Source organism: Lissotriton helveticus, chromosome 6, assembly GCF_964261635.1.
Source record: "Lissotriton helveticus chromosome 6, aLisHel1.1, whole genome shotgun sequence".
NCBI lineage: Eukaryota > Metazoa > Chordata > Amphibia > Caudata > Salamandridae > Lissotriton > Lissotriton helveticus.
Window position 1 is genome coordinate 1553283718 of NC_136067.1, and position 24692 is coordinate 1553308409.

Here is a 24692-nt window from a genome sequence, read left to right on the forward strand (position 1 = left end):
TGAAACAATATCACTGATGGATTCGGTACCACGGGACAACATGAAACGACTATGTTGTTAATCTTTCGTAAATCCTGAACTATCCTAAACTTCCCACTAGGTTTCTGCAAACCCATAATCGGGGAGTTACAAGGACTGCCCACGATTTCCTTCAGTATTCCCTGCTGTATCATTGACTCGATCACAGGCTTTATTCCCGCAATCGTTTCCTGGGACAACTTGTATTGAGGCGTTCTTGGAAACTCAACATTTGGTTTTACCAGAATTTTTACCGGTTCTACCCCTTTAATCAATCCTATATCTTCTCCTGTGAAATCCCACACCTCTGACGCCACTACATCTCTTAAGTCTTGTGGAAGATCTTCTACAGTCAGAGTAGGATATAGTTCTACACAGAATTTTGAATTGGCCACCTTAAAGGTAGCATCATCGTCGGTAGTCTGTACCTCCACTCCTTGTGGGGTGCAGTATATGGTGCAATTCAATTTGCATAACAAATCCCTACCTAACAGACATACCGGACTCGAGTCACAAACCACAAACTGATGTTCGTTCATGTGGTTTCCAATTTTCACAGACACTGGTTCTGTCAAGGGACTAGTCATTCTTTTATTTGCGACTCCTACCACTTGAATTGTTTCCCCTGACATTGGCAAGTCTGGAACCACCGCTGATCTCAGAGTCGAACGAGTAGCCCCAGTGTCCACTAAGAACGTAGTGGGACACCCTGCCACTTCTGCCTCAACAAATGGTCCTCTCTGATCCACTTCTAAAACTGCCCCGAGGGTACAGTCTTCTTCACTGCTCACCCGTTGTCCTGTCAATGGATCAATGTAATAACATTTTTCTTCCTCGATAAACAGAGGCATTTGTTTAAAGACCTTTCCTCCAGCTGCTATCTTCGGTGGCTGTGGGAATTGGGCCCGTGGAGCCGAAGTCCCCCCTTTGGCCACCTTACTGCTTGGGACTGTCACTTTTTGCACTGGGTCTTCTTGAACCTGCTCTTCTACTTCTTGCTCTCCGTTTTCAGGGTTAAAGGGACACTCGCGTCGCCAATGCCCCACCTGGTGACACAGATGACACTTGGTCGTTTTCTTTAAAGTGGCAAAGTCTATCCTAGGTCTCTGCCCTTCTTCATTATCTTTGTTCTGACCATTTGGTTTTCGTCCCATCCCCTGCTTCTGCTGGCCACCCTTCCCAGCGGACTGCATTTGCACCACCATCAATTTCTCCTTTAGATTCTTGGCTTTAGAATCTATCTCGTCACTGCAGTACCTCGCATATCGTAAAATCTCATCTAGTGGTTTGTTCTGCCAACAGATTAAATGTTGCTGTATCATCAAACAAATATCAGGTCTCAACCCCAATACAAACTTTGACACGAACTGCCCTATGTCTTTGGGATCCATTACATCTAGTCCACTGTATTGCTTGAATGTTTTCAACAATCTTTCATAAAACTCGTGAACTGTCTCCTTGGGTTCCTGCCTTGTTCGGTCTATTTTTACCCAATCTATATCCTGTGGTGGTACCTTATCTTTCAGCCATGCTATTACCCTTTCATACTTTCGCATGACTATCTCAGCTGGTCCATTAGTTCGAACATCTCTCAATGGTTCAGCATTTGGCCATTCGACACTAGTCTTACAAGGGGTCCACAAATCAGATGGGACCACGATGTCAAACAACGTGTTCAAATCTATCCACAATACTTTCGAAATTTTAACAAACCTCTCTACCTGCTTATACCACTCGACTGGGTTGTCCCGCAACTTCGGGAATGAGTTGGTAAATGCGGCTAAGTCTCCTCTACTCCAGGGTACATGTACATAATTTCCATTTGATATTTCTCGCAAAGGGAATGCCTCCATCTGCATTACCCTTCCCTCAGGGGTCATCACATTTGTACTTCGCCTAACGGTGCCCTTTTTCGACCACCTTTCTTCCCATTTATCCAGTTCTCTCCACACTCTTATCCCTGTTACCAGCTCTCTTATGTGTGTTTTTAATCCAGCAGTTCTCTTCTCATCTAGATCTTGGTCTGCGTACTGTAATCTGTGGTTACTCTGTAATGCCCTTGTCCTAGACAAATCCACGGCATACTTGTCTGCCAAATCGGTCAGTTTTTCATGAACCGCTCTAGCTTTCCTAGTAATATCCTTTGCCATGAACAATAACTCATCCTGTTCGTACAATTCTATCCTCTCCAAAGGCAATGTTCCATCTATTATCTCATCAACATCTGATTTTAAACTGGTAACATCAAGCCTTTTTGCCTTTATTTCAGCTTTCAAGACACTCAATTTAGCTCCTCCATCCGCATCTCTCCCATCCCAGCTCCGAGATCTACGTTTAGGTATTGGTGAATTATAGGGAGTCCTCCCCTGTTCCCATCTCTCTAAGTCCCATGCCTTTCCGTCTTCTCGGGGTGGGTGGTGAAACACTCCTTCATGCCTCCCAGCCTCTCTCTCTCCATCCTGGCTAGTTTCACGGGATTGAGGATAAGAGGTTCTCTTACTCCCTCTTTCTTCCCTACTTCCCTGTGCTTCCTGAGTATTCGAGGCGTGGCGGGACCTATCGCTGTTCTCCTTTCTCCAATGTTGAACGTCTTCCCCAAGCGTATGATGAAGGCACCTAAACCTATTCTGAAAATTCCGTACCGCCTCATCTCCTCCGTTCCCCCAGAGACGGGACATTTCCTCACATTCTACAATCCTAGTATTTTGTTCCGATTGTTCTCTCTGATTTGTAGGACCTGCATCCCCTCTATTCTCTTGACTTTGGCCTTCCCGGCCCTGACTGCTTTCGCTGGCCCCACAATGAGATACAGTCCCGTTACCCCTGCTTTCCCACTCTGGTTCCGTTCTTGTCCTGTTACTCGGAGATACTATGGACCCGTCCCATTCCCTCAAATCAGCTCTTAACTCTGAAAAAGATCTTGGCCGCGGTCCCCTTAGATCCATTGGTCCTCTCGGACCCCCCTGTTCTGAATTGGGACCGACAGTTGTGTCTAATGGGGTGTTCCACGTTACCGAACCTGGTAATTGTTTCCATGCATTTGTCACATTATTCCTCCTTTCCATCTCAATCCTTTCCCTATCCAATTGCCTTTGTTGTTCCCCTCTATCTCTCTCAGAATTATAGATCGAAACTATGGGTCCTATGGTAACAGGCACTTGAAGAGCGTCTGGCAATCCCACAGACTCAACCCTTTCTGTGGTTGGCGTTTTCTGCACCACAAACCTTCCCACTACACTCTGTACAGTGTTGTTTGGAGGTGTTTCTCCGCCTTTGCTAGGTGTCCATTCCGATATAGGGAGTGGTGTATATCCCTCTATCTCATTCCCATCTTCCCTTGCGAGCCCTCTATCTTCTATCAATCCCACTCTCGGAGGTGGTCTATCCATTAACAATCTGTTTATCAGATTGTCCTCCGACTCGCTTTCCTCGTCTTCTTCCATGAGGTTTCCTCCTCCTGACACCTCCCTCATCGGATACATTTTCTCCACCTCAATAGTCTGTACCCTCCAACGCTTTTCCTCCTCATCCCATTTGGAATCTCGCACTGCCCTTACCGATCGCGTCAGCCTTTGTTGACGCCTGTTCAAATTTCGGTCGTGTGCAGCCTTAATCCATGCATTAAGAGCCTCAAACTGTGTTGGTCTAGGTGAAGGTTTCAATGAGGACATGGTTGCTTTTAGCCGATGTAACACCTCTAACTTAAACGTTCCATACTTCGGGAACTGCATTTCCTCATTTCCTTCCGTAAGCTTATTCCAAGCCCCAATCCACAATATCGTATGCAGCCCAACATTCGTTGCCATATAATGAGCTGGCGTACCCTCTGGGGGAGCCTCTTCCCCGTAATAATGTTCACTTCGTTTACGTTTAAAAATCCCTTTCAAACACTTAAAACACTTCATGATTTCTCTTTTCTCCGCGTTTGTTTACTTCCTGATGATATTCCACCAATCTCAGCGCCGTTCTCACTAACTGGCCTATCCGTACGCGACTTTCCTCCGACGTCACCCTAGCCGCCCAACCAGAGCGCGGCTCTAGCTAACGTCACACCAACCGCTCAATCACAGCGCGGCTCTAGCCGACGTCACCCGTCCCCCTTCGCAGCAGTTCCCCTCCTTTCTCAGCTCGTCTCCTCGGTCATGCACGCATCCCATTCATACACTGAAAAATGATTACTTCCGTCCAAGCGATCACCTTTCTTTGACTGTACGCCCACAGTCTTTCTGTAGTTGTCACCCTAACTTGGCGAAATGTCTTTCCGTTTACTTCCAGACAATCGCCTTCTCCGATAGGTTACTCACACGCAGTAACTTTCGACCAGCGTCCGTTACTCATACACTCACTCTTACACTCCCCCTATCTTGGATCCACGGCGGTCAATGGTACCTCGTGACCTCCGTACTATGGTCGACAACTACCCTGGATGTTCGATACACCCAAAACCACTTAAGCTCTGGCCTGAACTTAAGATTTCACCAGTTCACCCGTTTACCAGGTTACCAGTTTACCAGGTTGCGCGCGCTCACAACCTTCTCTCATTCACACTACAGGCATTCAACTCCGCAAGACATTACAATACAAATACAACACAAAACACCGCAATCTGTTCACGCATGACCCTTTTTATACTCACTCTCCGATACTGCTGCTTTTCTCGCACCGTCTGCACCTTTCGGCACACGATTCTTCCGCTGCTCGTCTCTCGACGTCTCGGGCCTTGGGGTAAACTAACCTCTCTAGATTACCTTCCTCAAGAAGATAACCATCCTCACTCTGCTACCAACTGCTAACGCGGGATTACTGGTTACTAATTATCTTGCCAAATCCCTTCTTCCTGTCGACTGAATCGTTGGTACCTGTCTTGAGTAAAAGGTAATCTCGAGGTAAACAATCAATTTAAGAACTTACACCACTCTAAATGACCACTGACCAAAATTAAGTTTTAAAGATTTAATATAAAGTCAAAGATAACTGAAGATACAAACTTCTCAAGATGAGATTCAACAGGTAAATCGGAATCACTATGAACATGAACTTCTTGAATAGTCTGAGTCTGAAGAACAAAATAATAAGTACAAGTTCGAATACCATCAGGGTTGCTAAAATGGATACAAGTTGCAACCTCAAAGTCATTACAGAAAAGAAAATTTAAGTTAGTCTGTCCCTACACTATACTAAATGACATCCCTACTTAACAAGATCTTAACCCTCTAGGTGTCAGCCGTGGTGACTTCCTAAGAAGATCACGCACTTCTCTTTGTCTCTTCTCTGATAATGGGTCTCTCCTGATCAGCCTATCTGCCTACCCATCCGCTTCCTTAGGCTCCCAAAATCATCTGCTCTGCTCTCCTCCCGGGTCACTTTCCCTAATACCAAATCACATTTCCAATAGAAACGCCCCTTGGGACGCCCCTCACGTGGTACATCTTTCCGCGGCAAACTCCATGATGGTACTCTTGAAGACCCTCGTTAAAGTTGACCTTGGTTCCCAGGCTTCTTCTTCCGTGCGCTGATACCCCCTGAAATTCCTGGAAACTCCTACAGGCCTGCGCAAGGCGCCACTGAACAAAGTCCCTTTCATTCGAGCTGATTAGGACCCTCGCACCTGCATACAGCTCTTCCTGCAGTGGGCCTCAAATTCCAGACTTCACCATATCTTAGGCCATAAAACACTCTCAGAGCTTCATACTGGACACCTCACGACCTCTCCTCTAACGAGCACATGACGATTTCAACTTCATGACATTATCGGCTCTGGCCTACTTGATTTACATTCAGCAGGTTCCTGCACTCTTAAAACGTTAACTTGATTTAAACAGCAAACATTCTTAACTAGCATACGTTTCTAAAATAACACATCTATAAAGCATATACTTTTAACCCTAAGTTCAATAGTACATTTTGAAAGAACCATGTCAACCTTGTCTCACATTATTTTAGCAGCACGTTTAGATTTGCTTGTGAATTGCCATGAGGCCTACACAAAATACTGGGTTTTTAGAGTTACATTCAACTCTTACATTATTCCTTTAACATGAGAACATGAGGTTTTCATATTCATCCCAAACATTTCTACATTAATCTCACACAGTTATGATTATTGTTACTCTACTTAAACATTCTATGCATTTCACCACTGAATATAAGACACTCTGTGTATTTCACTTCTAAATATAAACACTCTGTGTATTTCACTTCTAAATATAAACACTCTGGTGCAAAGTACATGTTAACTAACTACGTGCTTGTAAATATGGCGTACTTATACATTTTTTTTCCAAACTCGTGCTCTCTCAAGGTCATGAACGAGGATTGTGCACCGACGTTGTAGCAATTGGAAGCTAAAACTCTACATTTGAGGGCAGCACAGTTCAGAGTAGAAAAAAACCTAGAGTTAGGGGACAAGGGTGTGTGCAATACTTCAATCTTGATGACATTCACAGGATGGGGTCTTCTAGAGGGGAATTGAAGTTTCATATGGTGCTCGATCCCAAGATTTCAGAGGCCAGAAATGGACCAGAAGCAACCACTGGAGGGACATAGGGTGGAAATGGAAATGGTGCATCCATGGGAACAGAACATATGTGGAAAATGTTGCCCGGTAAGACCCAGGGTTATAAATCAGTGATTAAGAAGATATCTATAGTTTGTGAGTAGCTCAGCTGTTTTCAGACAACACATTAGTAATTATGGAGAGACAGCACTAAGCATTGTATGTATATATATGTATGATGCATGTATGTATATGGTATTTCAATAGCACACACCTAGCCAAAAGACTGTGGAGCACTGTACAGGGTCAAAGACAAGCATAGAGTCAACCAGTGATATGAGAGGTTGTTGGGTTGTAGAAGGTTAATGCATTGTGATGTAGTGATTTTTAAAGAGTTGAGTCTTTAACTCTTTCTTAAGTTGGAGCAGTCCTGATGGATAAGGGGATGTTGTTGCAGATTCTGGGTGCTTAGATGGAAAAGGCCTGCTGCCTTGTTTTTGCTTATTTACACTTCTCAGTCTGCACTCTGGTGGTGTCCTGGCTGCGGGTGTGCCAAGAGCCATCAGAGATGGTGGTCGGGTCTGCAAGATAAGCAAGGGTGCTGACCGTGAAGGCTTAGTAAACGATGCAGTTGATTTTGAAGATGGTGTAGGCCAGCAAGCATTAATTTCAATGTATACAAATTCAAATACAAACAGAAAGGGCAGGGTTTAAGTAATCCATGAGCAATTCCAGCAATACAACATTCGTCAGTAGCAATGTAGGACAAATTATTGATCAATGGGCAATGCTAGCAATATAGGCAGGGTGCAATTTAGTAAAATGATTTAGAGTTGAGGAGTGAACTTTGAGGTGAAAAGAATTCAGATGGCTGCCTACATGACGATGATAGGCATGTTTCTTTCTCACGAAGAGGATGCCTTTGGGTGGAACAGGGACACCGTATGCATCTGGGCTGTGAAAAGTATGAATTTATTCTATGAGATCCCCTACAGCATTTTGTCATTTTGTACCAGATGAAGATGAAGGACCTTCACAACCCGATCAGGAGATCCATGGAAATCTAAGGAACATTGTCTGCTGTGAGGGAATTGTGTTAATTATAGCACTAGTCCGCTGGAGCTGGAAGAATGGAGGAGAGGATTAGATCTTTACATGGCCGCTGAAAAGGTCACATACAAAGCGAGGGGTTGTCCCAATGAAGTTTCGCAAGGTCTGGGGCAAGTGGAGAAGGTACCATGGGCTGGATGGGGGACTATGAGCAGGGATACAAGAACCTGGGAGAGGTAGGGGCACTAGAATGCAAACAACAGCAGCATAAGAAGTTGGATACACCAGACTATCACTGCACCCTACACATGAACGTAGGACGAGAGGACCAAGATGGTATTAGTGATTCAATGCTGGGGGGGTGGAGGGTGGTGAGGGAGGGAGCGCGGACTGAAGATGATATGATTGTATTGTTGGTATATGATAAAATGCAAATAAAAATGTTTTAAAAAAAATATATAGCACTAGTCCATCAAGGAATGAAGAAGGTAACCTTGTTAAGTGAGAATGTGTCTCTGTTTCTGGACTTGTACCATTATCTTTTATGCACATGGTTTTGATTCATGTTGACCTGATAAAGGTGACTTTGAGAATATAGGTTCACTGAAATACCCCATGCACATGCTTTTTGATCCACAGTAATGACATCTTTCTAAGTAAAACATGGGAAAGTGATGATCACGACGAAAAAGGATTGTTAATATTTGGACAATGCATATACATGTGAACATAGGCATATTGGTTACTGTCTGAGTAATTGACATACCGATATGCATTAGGATCATGATTTTACTAATTATTGTAGTTTATGTTTTTTTACAATATGATTCTTCTGTTTGGAAGATGCATTCATTCTTACTGAAAGGAGATAATTAAGTAAGAATGAGGTAGCTGGGTTCCTTGCAGGGCAGTATGTCATAAAACAGAAAGTTATACTCATATTCCTTTGGGATGGAAGTCTTGAGATGAATGAAAGTGAATACACCATGGTCTTAAAGGTTTTTATTACATACAATAGAGCATGAGACAAGCAAGACGATGTAAATGAGGCTGCAATATAGCATGAGGTGTAAGGATATGTGCAGTTTTAGCTGAGGCAGCATAGGATAGGGTGAGCCTAGGTACAGGGTGAAAAGCAACAGAGTTCCAAGCGAATTAGCAATGTTATGATTCATTTCAGGGTGATGCTTTGAATGTCTTTACAATGTAAGCACAACAAGGACTGCATTTTCAACAAAACATTTACCATTACAATGCAAACTACAATGCAAGCTACAACAACCACACATTACAGCGGGGTGTGTGTGTGTGTGTGTGTGTGTGTGTGTGTGCGTGCGTGTGTGTGTGTGTACGTGTGTGTGTGTATGTGTACGTGTACGTGTACACATACAGTCCATGTTTACACAGGTTAAGTATTTGGGGTTAGCCAATAACTTTGTTACTGTTTAATGAATATTTATGTAAGTTTCCCAAAAAAGTTAATCCACCTCAGCTCCTTGCAGGAAAGATTTGGGGTGATCCTTCAAGTGAGGCCCCAAAACGCATTTTACCCATGCATTTTCTTTTTTAGGAAAACTAGACACATCTACACTTCAGCCGAAATGGCTAAACAAAATACCATAACATTTGGCACAAAGCTCGATTTGTGTCTAGAAAACATGCTTTTGTGATTTCATGCAAATGAGAAATTAAGGTTCAAAACATATGTATATATCATGCTGCAGAGGAGCCGCAGAGCCTAAAGATCTAGATGTAAGATCTGATTGGCTTACCACCACATCCACAAAGATGTGATGGCAACCATTTTAGGATCTGGGACACCTACAGCAAATGCTGGTCATGGAGCTGCGGGGGTGCACAAGGCCCCCCGCGGTCCTGCTGGCTCCCTTTCCTGCACTGTGCACAGTGCAGTGGGAGCCAGCTCCATCTGTTTGCTTCGGCCCAGCAAGAGCAGCTTTTCTTTGCTCTTGCCAGGTGGGCACAAACCTGCATTCCCTGTGTTTCCTCCCTGTTTAGGTTCTTCCTGCCATTTTCTTGCAGGCAAGGAACTGCAGTATTGCAGGGTCCTGGTCTCAAGGTTCCTGCTGCTATTGGCTGTTAAGTAGCTAAGAGAGGGGGAAAGGCAACTCACCAACAATCAAAACTCAGATTCAGAGTTTGGGGTTTGCAGGGTCCTTAAGTGGATCTGGGGAGGAAGCAAACACCACTTTCCCATTTCAAAAGGTATTATTGTCTCAGAGGACTGGGTCCCCAGGGTCATGAAATGGCTCAGGAATGAGGTGCGCATGCCCCATTTGCAAAAATATGTTAAACTGCGAGAAATTGGGCTGCTAGTTTACTGGACTGTAATTCCCTGTCAATTAATAGCCACAATCCATTGCAGGGTGAACCACAAAATGTCACAAATTTAACCTGTGCTTAACCCTGGGTAACTTGGCACAACAAACAGTCAGGCTTAATTTAGAGGCAATGTGTAAAGTATTTATGCAGCACACAAACAATTATAAAGTGAAAACACAAAACAAGAAAAATCCCAAACCAATTTTGAAAAATAGGGTACATTTTAATTTTTTTACACCAAAGTAACAATACTCTAATTAGTATAACCGGAGTTAGGAATTTTAAGTTTTTAGTAATAACTAGCGCCTAAAATGTCAAACCACTAACATCCAGGCGCACAAGACCGGATCAAAGTAAAAAAATATGGCCGACCGCGATAGAGCGTGGTTCCAATACAAGAACTCAATTGCACCCAGTCAGCGCTTACCTGTGAGCTTAGAAGTAATTCTGGGAAAAAGTGTCTGAGAAGTTAAAGCTGCAGGAGATGCCCAAGGAGGGAGCATCATCGTTGGATGGCCTTGGGTCAAAGCCGTGGTGAAGATTTCTACGTTCATACTTGGGGCATCATTAGGATGGCAGGCGGACTAATCCTCACAGTAAATGGGAACGCCCACCACAGTGGCGGGTGCATCCCGTATTTTTAACATTGAGGCGGGCGGTGCTTTCAGCACCGGCCACCGTAATGCTAAAAATGCATGTTGTGCATTTCAAAGCACAGCCTGACAGGCACCACGCGGTGCCTGCCATGTTGTTCTTTGAAAGGCAGGGGGGTACCATAGGTACCCCCATGTGCACCCCCCACCCCCCGGAGTCCATGGGGGCCCGCAGCGGGCCCCCCAAGCAGACTCTGCATGCCTTTCCGCGGCAGGCATTCAAGAATGAACATTCTAATATGGCTGGCGGTGTCTTTCAGACACCGCCACCATATAGAACCCTTTTCCGCCCGGTCAACATGTCGACCGGGCAGAAATGCGGCGGACAGTCTTTCCGTCTGCCGCGGACCCCCCAGCAATTCTAATATGGCGGGGATCTTTTATACGGGGATGGCGGGCGGATTGCCCCCGCCGGGCAAGGCGGTGACTACCGCCAGCCCGGCGGGGGCAATCCGCCCGCCATCCTAATGGGGCCCTTAGTCTCTGAAATGGAAGCTGAAACTCTCCAGCGGGACGGGGCAGAGGGCAGAAGCCAAAGACAGTACCACGAGGCAGGACCACGAAAAAGAATTTGCTGCTGTGGAGAAGAATGTAGTGGGAGAAGCCACAAAGTCAATCGACAGACTATGCACTACAGATGGATAGACAAGCAGGTTGGTCCCGGTCTCTTCGTTCTCAGGGCAGCTTTTGGCCAAAATGTTTCTAAGTACTCAGTTTTGGGATTTGGCCATCTGGGCACCTTTAGCACCACAACCAAGGGTCCACGACGATTGGGACACCTCCTGGGGGTTCAGTACTCACTCAGACTATGTACAGGTGATTTTTGAAGATGGTGGGAGCCTGTTGTGTCCCTGTGGCTCTGAACAGGAGGCCAGCAAACTAGCCCTTGGCATCATTCTGGTAGTCCTGGCTCAGGTGAAGGTGCAGGGCTCAACCACAGGACTGGCCTCTGAGGGTTCAAGGCAGGCAGCAGAGCATTTCTTCCAGGTACAGCAAAGCAGTGTTGCAGAGTGCACAGCAGGTCACAGCAGTGGGCAGTCGACTGAAATCTCTTCCGCAGGTCTAGCAGTTAAGTGAAGAGTGGGTCTGATTGTCCTATTTTTATACCCTGGTGACCTTCTTCTGAAAGGTGGGAGAAGCTTCAAGAAAGTTTCTTTGCAGTGCATGGAATTTTTCTCTCCACCCGCATAAGTTCACTTTTGACTGTTATGCGCCAACACACACCCCTTTGCGCCATAGTCCAAGGGAGCTTGTTTTTGGTCAGGTATAGCTTTTGTGTTTGAAGAGGAGCCTTCCAGTCTAAGAAATATGCATTACTACTTTCCCACTTTGTATGTGTGCTGTACAATGTAACACACATGCAAAGGTGAAAAGTATGAAGAAATGAAAAATGTCTCATCGATTTGTGATGGTTCTGACAGTGGTCCATTTGGCCCTGTCATGTGTAAATAATTCCCTTGTAGATACTGTCCAGTGCCAGTTCGCACAGTGTACATTGTGCGATTATGATCTAATGTGTTTATGGTAATACAAAGGCTATTTTTATATATAACCTTGTTTGGAGCTCCTTTTGTGGTGTGCCTAGGGTGTTGCTGCTGTGTGCGTGCGCAAACGCTTTACACATGGCCTCCGGGATAAGCCTGACTGCTCGTGCCAAGATACCAAGGGGGTGAGCAGGGGTTATCTTTGGCGTGTAACTCCCTTGCCCTGACTAGCGTGGTGGTCTCTGCCTGGCTTTGGCGCAAGCCTTAGCCAACCAGAGATCCCATTTCTAACAGTGACCATTTCACATTATGGTCCCCATTAAGATGGCGGGCGAACTTTGCCCGCCCGCCATCCTCCCGGTACAAGGGACCGCCCGCCATAAGGGCGGGGGTCCAGTGGGTGAAGTTAGGATGCGCCCGCCACAGTGGCGGGCGCATCCTGTATCTTTACCGTTGCGGCGGGCGGTGCTGAAAGCACCGCCCGCTGCAATGGTAAACATACATGTTGTGCATTCTAAAGCACAACGTGACAGGCACTGCGCGGTGCCTGCCATGTTGTTCTTTGGAATGCTGGGGGGTATCATAGGTACCCCCCATGTGCACCCACTACCCACCCGGAGTCCTTGGGGGCCCGCAACGGGCCTCCAAAGCAGACTCCGCATGCCTTTCCGTGGCGGCATTGCCACCACGGAAAGGCATTGAAAAATGCCCATTGTAATATGGCTGGCGGTGTCTGATAGACACCGCCACCATATAAACACTTCTTTCTGTCCGCCGCGAACCCCCCAGCCATGTTAATATGGCGGGGGTCATTTGTGCACGGATGTTGGGGGGATCGCCCCCGCCAGGCTGGCGGTGGCTACCGCCGGCCTGGCGGGGGCGATCCACCCGCCATCCTAAAGGGCCCCTATGTTGGGACTATGCCTTCATTATGAGTTCTTTCCCCCACCCCCCTCTCTTTACATCAGGTCCCCATTTGTCTTTTTGAAGCGTGGATATGAACAATAAATAATTTATATTATCACCAATAGGTATCACAACACTGTACTAATTGCTTCTAGAGACACTGTGGCTTGTTTTTTTCTTGGAGTGGACGATGTGTTTTGTCATTGGATTCATTTTCTCAGGAATACAATGCCTGCTCCACTTTTTGAAGAAAAAAAAATCACCCAGATTTCAATATGGGAATTACTGAGATTAAAACATTTGACTATTGATACAACAGCACACTTTTATATTAGTTTTTGAATGTGGTTTTCTCACACAAGCAAGAAATTGCTGCACAACAATTGCCATGTTTGTTAATTATTAATTCCATTGTTTCCTCTATGCCCTTCACCGTAGTGGATGTACATTAGTGACATAAATTTGGTAGAATAAACTTCAGGATAAGCCGTTTTCGGGCGTGCATAAAATTAAATTGTGCCGGATAACCAAACACTTATAAGGTCCCAAAGGCGAGACCTATTGGCTATGCCAATGCTTGTTCATTTTAGCACTGCAGCAGCCAGCTAATGTCACATAGGCCACAAATCAAATCAGCAGGGCAAAGCGATTTACTATGCTATGTCTGGTGAAACTACCATATAGTACTGAAAATCTCTGTTCCCTTGTTTCGTAGGGCTTTCTGTCATTTGGTAAGTTAGTAGAAATGATGACCAATTATACCACCAACAATCTATGCTGAATTTTTTGGCATTTTAATTGGTGTAGGTTTCTAACCAGCTAAACGTCACTCATAGTATCTGCCTCATATTATCGACCTCAGCAGGATGAAAGTGTGTGTTAGCGGTACAAAGATTCACAAATAAGCTTTGCTGCTTAAATGCAGATGTTTGTAGTGTACTGAACTATTTACCAGGATTAGAACTTGTGACAATCAGGTTACAAAGTACAGATGATGTAGGTTATAAAGGATCTCTTCAATAATCACTGAAACCCACTAGTTTGTCTCATTAACATGCTACCACATGAGCAGCAGGAATATATGTCAGAATATCCCGGACAAAAATGTCGACCTGCCAAAATATTAACTACCAAATACCATGAAAGTAAGTATAGACAGGGAGGTATAGATTTTTTATTCTTAACTCCACGCAGTGCTGCCTTGGAGAGATATATGTGTGTGTGTGTGTGTGTGTGCGTGTGTGTGTGTGTGTATATATATATATATATATATATATATATATATATATATATATATATATATATATATACAATTAATTATAGTAGCCTTACAGCTACCTGTATACACACACTGTTACAATTTCCTGATAGTTGACATTGAGCTGAAATAATCTGAAGATTTTAACAAAAATAATGTTTCTACCTCAACCGGTTCAAAAGTTACTAAAAACGTAGCAACATGTGTTGCCGCGAACTGGAAGGCCTTTTAGCAAAGGAGAACCGGTCAACTTTCTGTTGCTTATTGCTACATTTGGGTGTTTAATTGGTACTAATGAGGGGCAACAAATACCCAGACAGTGTTACCTAGTTTAAGAATGACTAAATAATGAAGTAATACTAATACAAATGTGCATTATGCCGCATAATTTGCCTATTCTTGCTGCATAATTTACTCAATCCTGCAGTATAATTTGTCCATCTCCTGCCTCATAATTCCAGTGGTCCTGAGTATACCCTAAGAGATAATTAATTAAGGTGGCTTAATGCCCAAAACTATCATGGTAGCATGCATGCACATCTACATTACAGATATAGTTGGTAAGCTAGCTACTGTGGTAACCTGAGGACAACTGCAATGACGGCTCAACCTTTACAGGACCGGACTGACCGTAGCGGGCACCGGGAGTTTCCCCGGTGGGCCACTAGGGTGGGGGCAGGTTTTGTTAGTGGGGATCAGCATTATCAGCCCCCATGTAACAAAATCGGCCTAAACCGGCACTCGCAAACTGCTCGGCTGCGCCCCCCTCACCCCAGATGGGTCTGGCGGAGCAGTTTTCCAGGGCCGGTTTCGGTTCCCAGTCCGGCCCTGATCCTTTAGGAGGTTTGGGTGCAGCCCAACCTCTGTTTCCAGTCACTTTGAGGATTGTAAGTGTCCAGTGCTACCTCCGCAGCACCGCTCCAGACTCGAGCAGGGACTGAAAAAAATCTCAAACTGTGTAACTCCAATGGTCCACACTCAACTGAGCCGACATGCATATGGTTTTGTTTAGAGTGCTGATGCAAACGGCTCTGTTAGAATGGTAGGACCAACATTTGCAGCTCAAAACAACTACCAGCCTTGTGCTCTAGGAAAAAGTCAAGTACGTAGCAATTTCTGAGCCGATGTTTAAGACCCCAATATGTATTTATTTATTTATTTATTTATTTACAGAGCGCCCAGCTACCTCCCATGGAGGTGTCCCGGTGCTAAGGCAGTCAAATCACACAGAGGCACTCAGAAGGAATGGGAACGGTGGAAGAGCCAGATTTTTAGAGCTCGCCTAAAAGTTGATTCTGGTTCCGTCAATCGGAGAGGGAGAGGCATGGAATTCCAGAGTTTTGCGGTCCTAAGGTTGAATAAAGTTCTCGGGTGAACAAAATAAGGAGAATGGAGATGTGCACTAATGACTCCTCTTAACATATCTGCTAAAGTGAAACAGGGTGGGGTTTGGAAGTACAAAACACACATAAAAGTGTGTTTATGCACCTACATTGCCAAAAAAATTTGTTTAATCGGCATGTTAATTTGACATGAATGGGTCTTAAACCCTGGATTTTGCTTGAAGTAAATGTGGCCAAGCTACTCATCTTGGGTTATAGCACTGCTGGTTATGCTTCCTTCCCTTGCAGACCAACGGGCAGAGGGACACTAATGTTCTGCCTGGGTAGGCAGCACAGCAACCCTCAAGGCTCTCCTGTTTTAGTGGCAGATATGAAATAGTGGAGAAACAGACCCACGCCCATGTCAAAGGCCACCTCAAGCAAGATCAGAAGATTTGATCAATTGGAGAAAGAAGGATCAGATCCTTTGCTCATAGTTTCACACTTAATTTAGAAGCTGGTTCTTCAAAACAGTTAAAAATGTACCCCACTAGTTGTGCTTATACGTTTAAAGTACATTTTCAACTTTTTTTATGTTTAGAATTCATAGAGGATTCCTGGAGTACTTTAAAGTAGATGCAATACAGGAAATATGTTTTCTCTGTGGGGAAATGCCTTCTCTTACAAGTTCTCTCATTTTGGAGGTGGTTTTTCCTATTTCCAACCCAGCTAAAGATAAAGGGCCACATGCATCATTGTTCCCGTTTGCGATTTCTTAATGGCGAAAATTAAGGAATCGCAATTAAGAAATCGCAAATGGCTATGCATCAAGAAATCGCAAATTTGTTTGCGATTTCTTAAAATTCCTTAATTGCGATTCACAATTTGCGAATCGCAATTAAGGAATCCCTTCCCATTGATTCCTATGGGCCTAGAGGCCCATAGGAATCAATGGGAAGTCATTCTCAATTTGCAATTAGCAATTTGCGAATTGCATATTGAGAATGCAATTTCAGGGGCCCCTGCACCCCTGAAATATAACTTTAAGTGCATGTTTCACACACACATGCCCCAAGGGCATGTGTGTGTGTAAAATGAAACTTTCAAAAATGCCCTTTTGTGCATTTTTGAAAGCTTTCGCAAATTACCATGAAGGTCGACTTCATGGAAATGTACCTCTCCCTATTTGCGAATTCGCAAATTAAAAATGTTCATGCATTGCATTTAAGAAATCACAAATTGCGATTTCTTAAATGCAATCGCAATTTTAGAAATCGCATCATGATTGCGATTTCTAAAATTGCGAAAAACATGAGGCATCCCAATTTAGTCAATTGCATTCGCAAAAGGATGAAAATTGCGATTCGCACCGTTTGCGAATGCAATTGACGATGATGCATGTGCCCGTTACTCCTGGGTGGGAATGGGCCTCGCTAAAATTTGTGAATAGCTACAAATTTAAGATTGTGGGTTGTCACCTAATTTGCAAGGCAATCCCACTCCACAAACACCACCACTGATCCCCTGCAAGCAGATTTGCTCAAACATAACATTATAATAATATTATATGTGACTAAATATTTTGAGAGCACTGATTCTCGTTTTATGAAAATATAACATGAATTTGCGCTGGTTAAACATGCTATAAGGGTGAGCAAAAACTCAGGATAAGTATAAAATGCTTTTGTGAACCAGGTCCACAACTACTACCCAGGGACAGACACACCTTCAAATGTGAATAATAGCACACCAGCAATTTAGCAATGTCAACAAAGCCGAATCTATGAGTGCAGGATGTAAAATTATGCCATGACGTCTTCTGTGTTGTTTCATTGCTTTCAAAACAAGTTCGAAAAATTGCTACATAGCTTTACGTTTTTAATGAGAGAAAATATTTGTTTAATAGACTACTTTGCTTGAAAGTGTTGTGTATGTCATTCCCAGAAATGAAATTTTGACCTTGATTAGTTGCTTGATTAATTTCACACATAAGATAGGGCACCCAGAAATAACTAGTAGGTGTACAGTAAGAACAAAATTATGTGAAAAAAAACCAATCTAAAATACCATCTTAATGAATTTTCTACTCTATTATTTCTACTCTGGTCATATATTGTGCCCAGTCACCTGGGTTTATATGATTGCCTCTTTGACCACTTAGTTACGGCATCGATGAAAGGCACTTCGAACTGGTTTATGACAACTAATTTCTGACAAAATATGAGGTCCTCCAGACTTTGGTATGTGTGCATTGACATCTGGGTGTTTGTGAATGTCCCCTGCCTGTGTACCTGTTGGACTATGTGCATGGCTGCCTGGCTGTCTATTTGTCTGTGAGCCTCGCGGACCTGTATGCCTGTTGGTTTGTGTTCCTGGGTGCCTGCTTGTCCTAGGTATGTGTGCATGTATGCCCACTATCTCTAAGCCTTTTGGTTATGTTAATGGTACCTGTGTCTATCCGTTTGTGATTGGGTGGGTCTATATGTTGGTCAACGTGCATGGGTATTTGTCAATACGCATTAAGCGTCTGTGTGTCTGTTGTTCTTGGCGTGTGAGTACCTCCGTGTCTATGTGTCTGTAAGTCTGCGGGGACAACCCATCTATGGCGCCTATTAGGATGGTGGACGGACCCGCGTCCATCCACCACCTCCTAGGTGGAGGGACCATCCGCAAGGGCAGCGGCGGTCCCTCTGTGCAAATTAGGATGTGACCGCCACCCTGGCGGTCACATCCCATATATTTTACATTGAGGCGGGTGCTGCTTTAAGCAGCACCCGCCCCAATGTAAAATATGCATGTGTAGCCTAGGCATGCACAACTTGGCAGGCACCGCGTGGTGCCTGCCACCCTGTGCATGCCAAAGCATAGGTACCCCCATGTGCACCCCCACCCCCCAACACCCTGGGGGCTCGCAACGGGCCCCCAAACACGAAAGACCATGTCCTTTTCCACAGCGCAAAAAAGCATGTTTTCTACCCCATCCTAATATGGCTGGCCGTGTCTGATAGACACCGCCACCATATTAGAGCTTTTCTGCCACGGTCGGAAGGCGACCGCGGCGGAAAAGCGGCGGACGGTCTTCCCGTCCGCCGATGACTCCCCAGCCATCCTAATCTGGTGGGGGGTCTTTGAAGGCACCGCAGCGGTAAATCCGCATCCTCCGGGCCGGCGGTGGCTTCCGCCGGCCCGGAGGATGCGGATTCACCGCAATCCTAATCGGCCCCTATGTTTGTTAGACTAAATCCACAAAGTGCCTCTATGGCTATTGTTCTTTGTGCATAGGTGGCTGCGTGTCTATTTGCCTGTGTGCGTGGAAGCCTTTACATGTATTAGAATGCCTTACCGCATGTATATTTGCTACCCTGTATGCGTTAGTCTATGTGTGTCTGCTACTCTGTGTGCAACGGCACAGATTTGTCTGTTGGGCTGCGTGTATGGATCTGGGTGTGTCTGCTAGCCTGTATACATAGGTTTTGAGGGTTTGTTGATCAGTATGGGTGGGAACCAGTAGATCGACATGTGTGTGTATGTGTGAATCCGAGCATGTATGTTTTGTGTGTCAGAGTGCATCTGTTATAAAAAAAAAAGTAAGACCTATTGGCTTTATTAATGCCTATGCAATGTGTACCTACTTTTTCTAACACACAAAGAAACCTGGTCAACAAGAGATCTTTGTGTCTTGTGCCCAGAGCTATACCGTACCTACCAGCTTGTACTCAAACATTTCTCCTCAGAAAGGACTACATTACACAATACTTTCTGCTGTCCCCTGAATCACCCAGTTGCTAGGCGATGTTGAAAAATTTCCTTCTGGAGCCCACTCAACTTTTTGTTAATGCGTCTCTGAATACGACAGCACTGTTTATTCTATCAAGAGTGTTCACTTCATAAAATACAACTATTCCTCTGCTTTTTTCAGTTGTTTGAAAATAATAATTTGTAGAAAAATAAAGGCGTTGTCATTAGTCGTACAGGGTTCCTCAAACAGCAACTTTCCTATAGAACCCCATTTGAGAGAGGCGCGATAACCATTTGCAAAATAACTAAGTTGATTATGGCTTGTAATTGAATTAACCCAGCCCCACCAAGTGACCCATTTTGTCCGCCAGGCACATAGCTAGTTCTAAGGTTTCCTCTCTGGCGCCCCCCTTTTAAATGCAACATTTCTGCGGCACACATTCTCCAGCAGCACCCTTGGGTGGTTTGAAAAGTAATACATGAAGGACACTCCCATGAGACCTACAGGAAGAGGTGCTGGTGGGAAGGAAAGAAAAAAGATTGGAGAAGAGAAGGGGAAGGAAAGACGGGCGCCATAGAAGTGTGCCTCGTTTCTCCTTCTTCAGACTCTACCACCCCCTTTCCTGTTTGCTCCCCAGCACCACTCCATGTGTGTTGCTGAGTTGTTTATCTTAGATGCAGGAAGTGCAGACAGAGAAGACAGACTAGTCAGGAGGATGGCTCCATAGTTGGCGCAGCTGTAGATGGTACTGTCGTGGCAGGCAGGTTGCAACTGACCGGATGTATGACATTACAACGCATGCTTTTACATCGCATGCCTTTACAACGCAAGTATTACAACGCAGTCCATTACAACGCATAGTGCTTTGGGGTGCTGGATAGTGAATAGTTTAATTTAGTATTCCAACTCCAGTCCCCGTGGACACTAGGGAAGGTTATTGGATAGTAAATTAACCTATTCCCTATCCTAGAGCGCCACCCAGAGCAATGCGTTGTAATAGTTTGCGTTGTAATGGTTGCGTTGTAAAGGCTCTGCGATGTAAAAGTTGCGTTGTAAAGGTTGTTTACCCAACTGACCTCACCACCTCGAAATGAAATAACACTCACAGTGACAAGGGATTGGGAAGGCCACCACTGATGTATTGTGCCATCATGGTGTTCCTTTTAATATTATATGTCCCTCAGGGTGAGACAGCTACACAGCCTGTCTCCTGGACAAAGCTAAAATGTGATAAGCTGTCTTTTCACCATCTCTTGCTGAATGTAGGGAGTATCAAACAGATTTCACTCTCTTTTAGAGGCTGATAAAACAAACTTCTGTGGAAAAAAAGTTTAAAATGGTCTTCTCTAGGCTTATGCCTATGTTTTAAACAGATTTCTGACTTTTTATCAATTCACAGATAATTCCTAAATAACTCACATTAGAAACCAATTTCTGCGTGGAGAAATGTAACAGCTGTACATTTCTCTATCCACAAATTTGATGGCACACGCATTTTCATATCAAGATTTTTTTTGTTTTGCATCTCCATGGGGAAAATATTTTACTGGTAAAAGAAATCTTTCTCCTATAACTCCTTCAGTTTTGTGGTTTCTCCTTTCCCATGCGTAGCCTGAAAACTCATTTATATCGGATATTGACTATTGTAAATTTGCAAGAACTTGTGGAGTAGGGAAGTAACTGCTAAGCTTCGGTAAATACTCACTAAAGGGTCCATTTCTGTATATTTGACAACTTTTGATGGGGACATGCCCAGGAAAGACACAAACATAATGCTGATATTTCACATACAAATTCCACCATAGTGTGAGAATTTCAGTGAGAGCAAATCCTACTTGCAGAGAATAAATACATTCATATTCACTTCTAAGTTTAATTTAAATGCACAGATAACTTTGAGATTGGAGCCTAAGTCACGCATTTTACCAGCGAGAAAAGAGGAGCATGTTTCGCTTTTTGCATTAGGTTTTTATTACAAGTCATAAAATAGAGCACAGTTTGTTCCATTCATTTATCTAATAAAAGCGTCTTTCTTTGAAATATTTCCCATTGGTCTGATTTTCTTTAGAACTTACCAAACATTTGCCATATTTTTGGAATGTTATCAAATGCTGAACCTTTGTCGATTATTTATTGTATATTGTAAGGATGACACAATAAAGTATTCTGAATTCTGATTCGGATCTGATTCTTTATAACTTGACCTCTTGCACGTATCTCACTGTCTTCCTCACACATTGCTCCACCTGAGGTGGAAATGAGCCCTCAGGCACAGATATCCTATTTTTTACTTTTTTTTAAAGTTTTAAAAGAGATTACCAAAGTAGCCATTCCAATCACTGAAAAGAACAATCTATACTGATATAATGTATAGCTCACAAATTTAGGGGCCTATTAGGATGGCGGACGGACCTGCGTCCGTCCGCCACCCCCGAGGTGGAGGGACCGTCCGCAGGGGCAGCGGCGGTCTCTCCGGTGCAATTAGGATGTGACTGCCACCCTGGCGGTCACATCCCGTATCTTTAACCTTGCGGCGCGTGAAGCAGCACCCGCCGCAAGGTCAAAAATGCATGCCTTACATTTACATGCACAAAGCGTCAGGCACTGCGCGGTGCCTGCCGCTTCGTGCATGTAAATGCTGGGGGTATCATAGGTACCCCCATGTGCACCCCCCTCCCCCGACACCCTGGGGGCCCGCAACGGGCCCCCAAACACAAAAGACCACATGCTTTTCCACGGCGAAAAAGCCGCTGTGGAAAAGCATGTTTTCTGCCCCATCCTAATATGGCTGGCGGTGTCTGATAGACACCGCCACCATATTAGAGCTTTTCCGCCACAGTCAGAAGGCAAACGCGGCGGAAAAGCGGCGGACCGATGACCCCCCAGCCATCCTAATCTGGCGGGGGGTCTTTGAAGGCACCGCAGCGGTGAATCCACATCCTCCGGGCCGGCGGTTGCTTCCGCCGGCCCGGAGGATGCGGATTCACCGCAATCCTAATCGCCCCTAATTTTGCTGCATCCATTCCAGCCAGGGCACACATTGTAGGAAATAGTAATGAGTCATATGCAAACAATAATGACGTCACATGTTGGGACATCACAAGAAGTGATGTAAGGCACTCAGAATAATTCTCCACGGGCGTAGCTTCAGGGGGTGTTTGGGGTGTTACACCCCCCAAATAAATGTTGTTTCTGATAAATAGTTGGGCTGAGGTGCTTTCAGTCGGGTATGGTTAGATGCCTTTCAGATTCAGGAATCTTTACATACACAGAGACAAAAAAACACACAATCTCTCCCTCTCAGTTTTGAAAGTCCTCAAAAATGTTGGATATTTTGCAAAATATTGTGGTTTCTCTCTCAGAACTCCTACCAATCTACATTCCTCACAATGAAATGAAATGAATATGTACTTATATAGTGCACGACTGACCTGAGGCATCTTGGCGCTTGTACGAATACCGCTGAGGAACCCTTCCTGGCTTTTCCTTGTGAAATGTCCACTCCTGGGCACCCCCAAGGTGAAGCCAGGCATCCCAGTGCTGTCGGGACCGTCGTGGAGATTAAGCAAGCTATTTCCCAGAGTCACAGAGTGGTACCCATGATTAGACTAGGCACCAAGGTGAGAATTATCAGGTCCGAGGAAATTGAGCCCAAGACCCGCCGAGGCGAGAATTGAACCCTGGTCCCAGGCCAGACCTCTGCATCAGGGTCTGCCGCTCTAACCATTGAGCTCCACTGCTCCACTTCCCATTGTCCTCAAGGTCCGCTCATGACCCCTGCTTGTCATGTAATGTATTTTGATATTATATGCCAGCCTGATTTTGGAAAATTTTACGAACCCCCCCTCCCCCTCCCTCCTCCCTTCCAACCTTATTGGCCAAGCTACGCCCCTGTAATTCTTGCTTAAATGGTCAAGGGTCTATTTTACTAAAACAACAAATTAACATAATCACAAAAGAATGTGAAAAGAATATTTCTGGTTTTACTTTTCCGACAGCACATATCAATCTATAATTAAGCCTGGAAATGGCTTACAGTGACACTATTTTTAAACAGAGAGGTGAAACTTGGAAATGACATGTTCAACCTGCTTTTAGTGAATACATAAAATGTGCTGTTCATTTGTGTTTCTTTCCTGCTAGTGTTCTTTATCCAGCACCAAAGCCAAACAAGTAGTGCTTTTCTTTTGCAGTGCGTTCGGCAATAGAAGGATTAATTTTGTCAAGTTCTCTGCTCCTCTGATGAGGGATTAAAAGATAACCCCTCCTGGGACATGCTCCCACATGAAGGGGATGCTGCAGTAGGATGGAGGTTTACACACATTCTGAGGACAGTGTTTGCCAATGTAGGCAGCTGCAGTGCTGTGGCACACAGTGACACCTCTCAGGCAAAGGGGAGCGGAGCCCCCTTTCTAAAAACACCCGCTACCCTGATTCGAACCCTCTTAAAAGGGGTTTTGTCTATAGCCACTATAGTAGGGCACGCGCACAAACGCTGTGCACGGTTCATATCCGCCTACAACAGAGTCCCTCATGCCCCCTGCACAATTTAGCAAGTTTGCCCTTGGCTCCTTTGAAAAGTAATCATGGCCCAGCTTAGAGAGTGAAGCGGCATTAGTGCGGCGTAATGCGCCTTCAGAGCAGCTCATGGGTGAGAGGTCTCCTGCAGATTAGAGGCAGCGACAACTCTACGCAAACCCCTCAGGAGCGCTACACTGAGATCCTGGCTGTCTCTGGGAAGCAGGCAGCAACCCACCCCAGTAGAAAGAAAGAGAAAACTGCACCATGTGCAGCCCCACCAATGGCACCTGCCAATGGGGAACCTCTTTGAGAGATGTCTGTTCCTATTGATCAGTCCCATTGAAGTAAGGTGGGCAGAGGCTCTTTGAAGGGGCTGTTCCTAACATCACAGGTGAGTAAGAATGAATATAACCAGATTAGGATATCCTTCTGAGACTTTGCTTTGAATAGAAGGGAGTTAAAAAACAAACTTTACATCCACTTCTGCTAGCGGGTTGATTCTGGACTCAGCCCCTCCATTAACTAGGGCGCGAGACATCATGGAAGGTTCTTTTTTTTCACCCCTACGTGCCAACATTTGGGAACACCTGCAAGGAAGGTTTACTGAAAACCCAATAATTGTCATCTTAAAAGGGCAGGAGTCTCCCACCTAATGTAAGAGAATTGGCACCTCAGTTATTACAGCTCTTGGGCAGAGGCAGGGTTCAGGGTGGAGAGACGATAACAAAGGTGGGGCAGCAATCAGATCACAGTCACTGTCCTGTCCGCACACACTGGAGACAGAATGTGGTTTGCTAACACAACTAAACATTAAAGAAGTGACAAACCCGCAACTTTTTAGTCTAAAACAACCCAACTAGCTCCGTTTCTCATCATATGCACAATTTAAGATGGGGGTGGGGGGG

The 24692-nt window shown here is 44.8% G+C and overlaps 1 protein-coding gene across 1 annotated transcript in view; it reads right to left on the bottom strand.

Moving 5' to 3' along the window:
- Positions 1-24692, bottom strand: part of SMIM28 (small integral membrane protein 28) — a 148562-nt gene that overhangs the window by 123289 nt on the left and 581 nt on the right. The gene's annotated exons all lie outside the window — the stretch shown is intronic.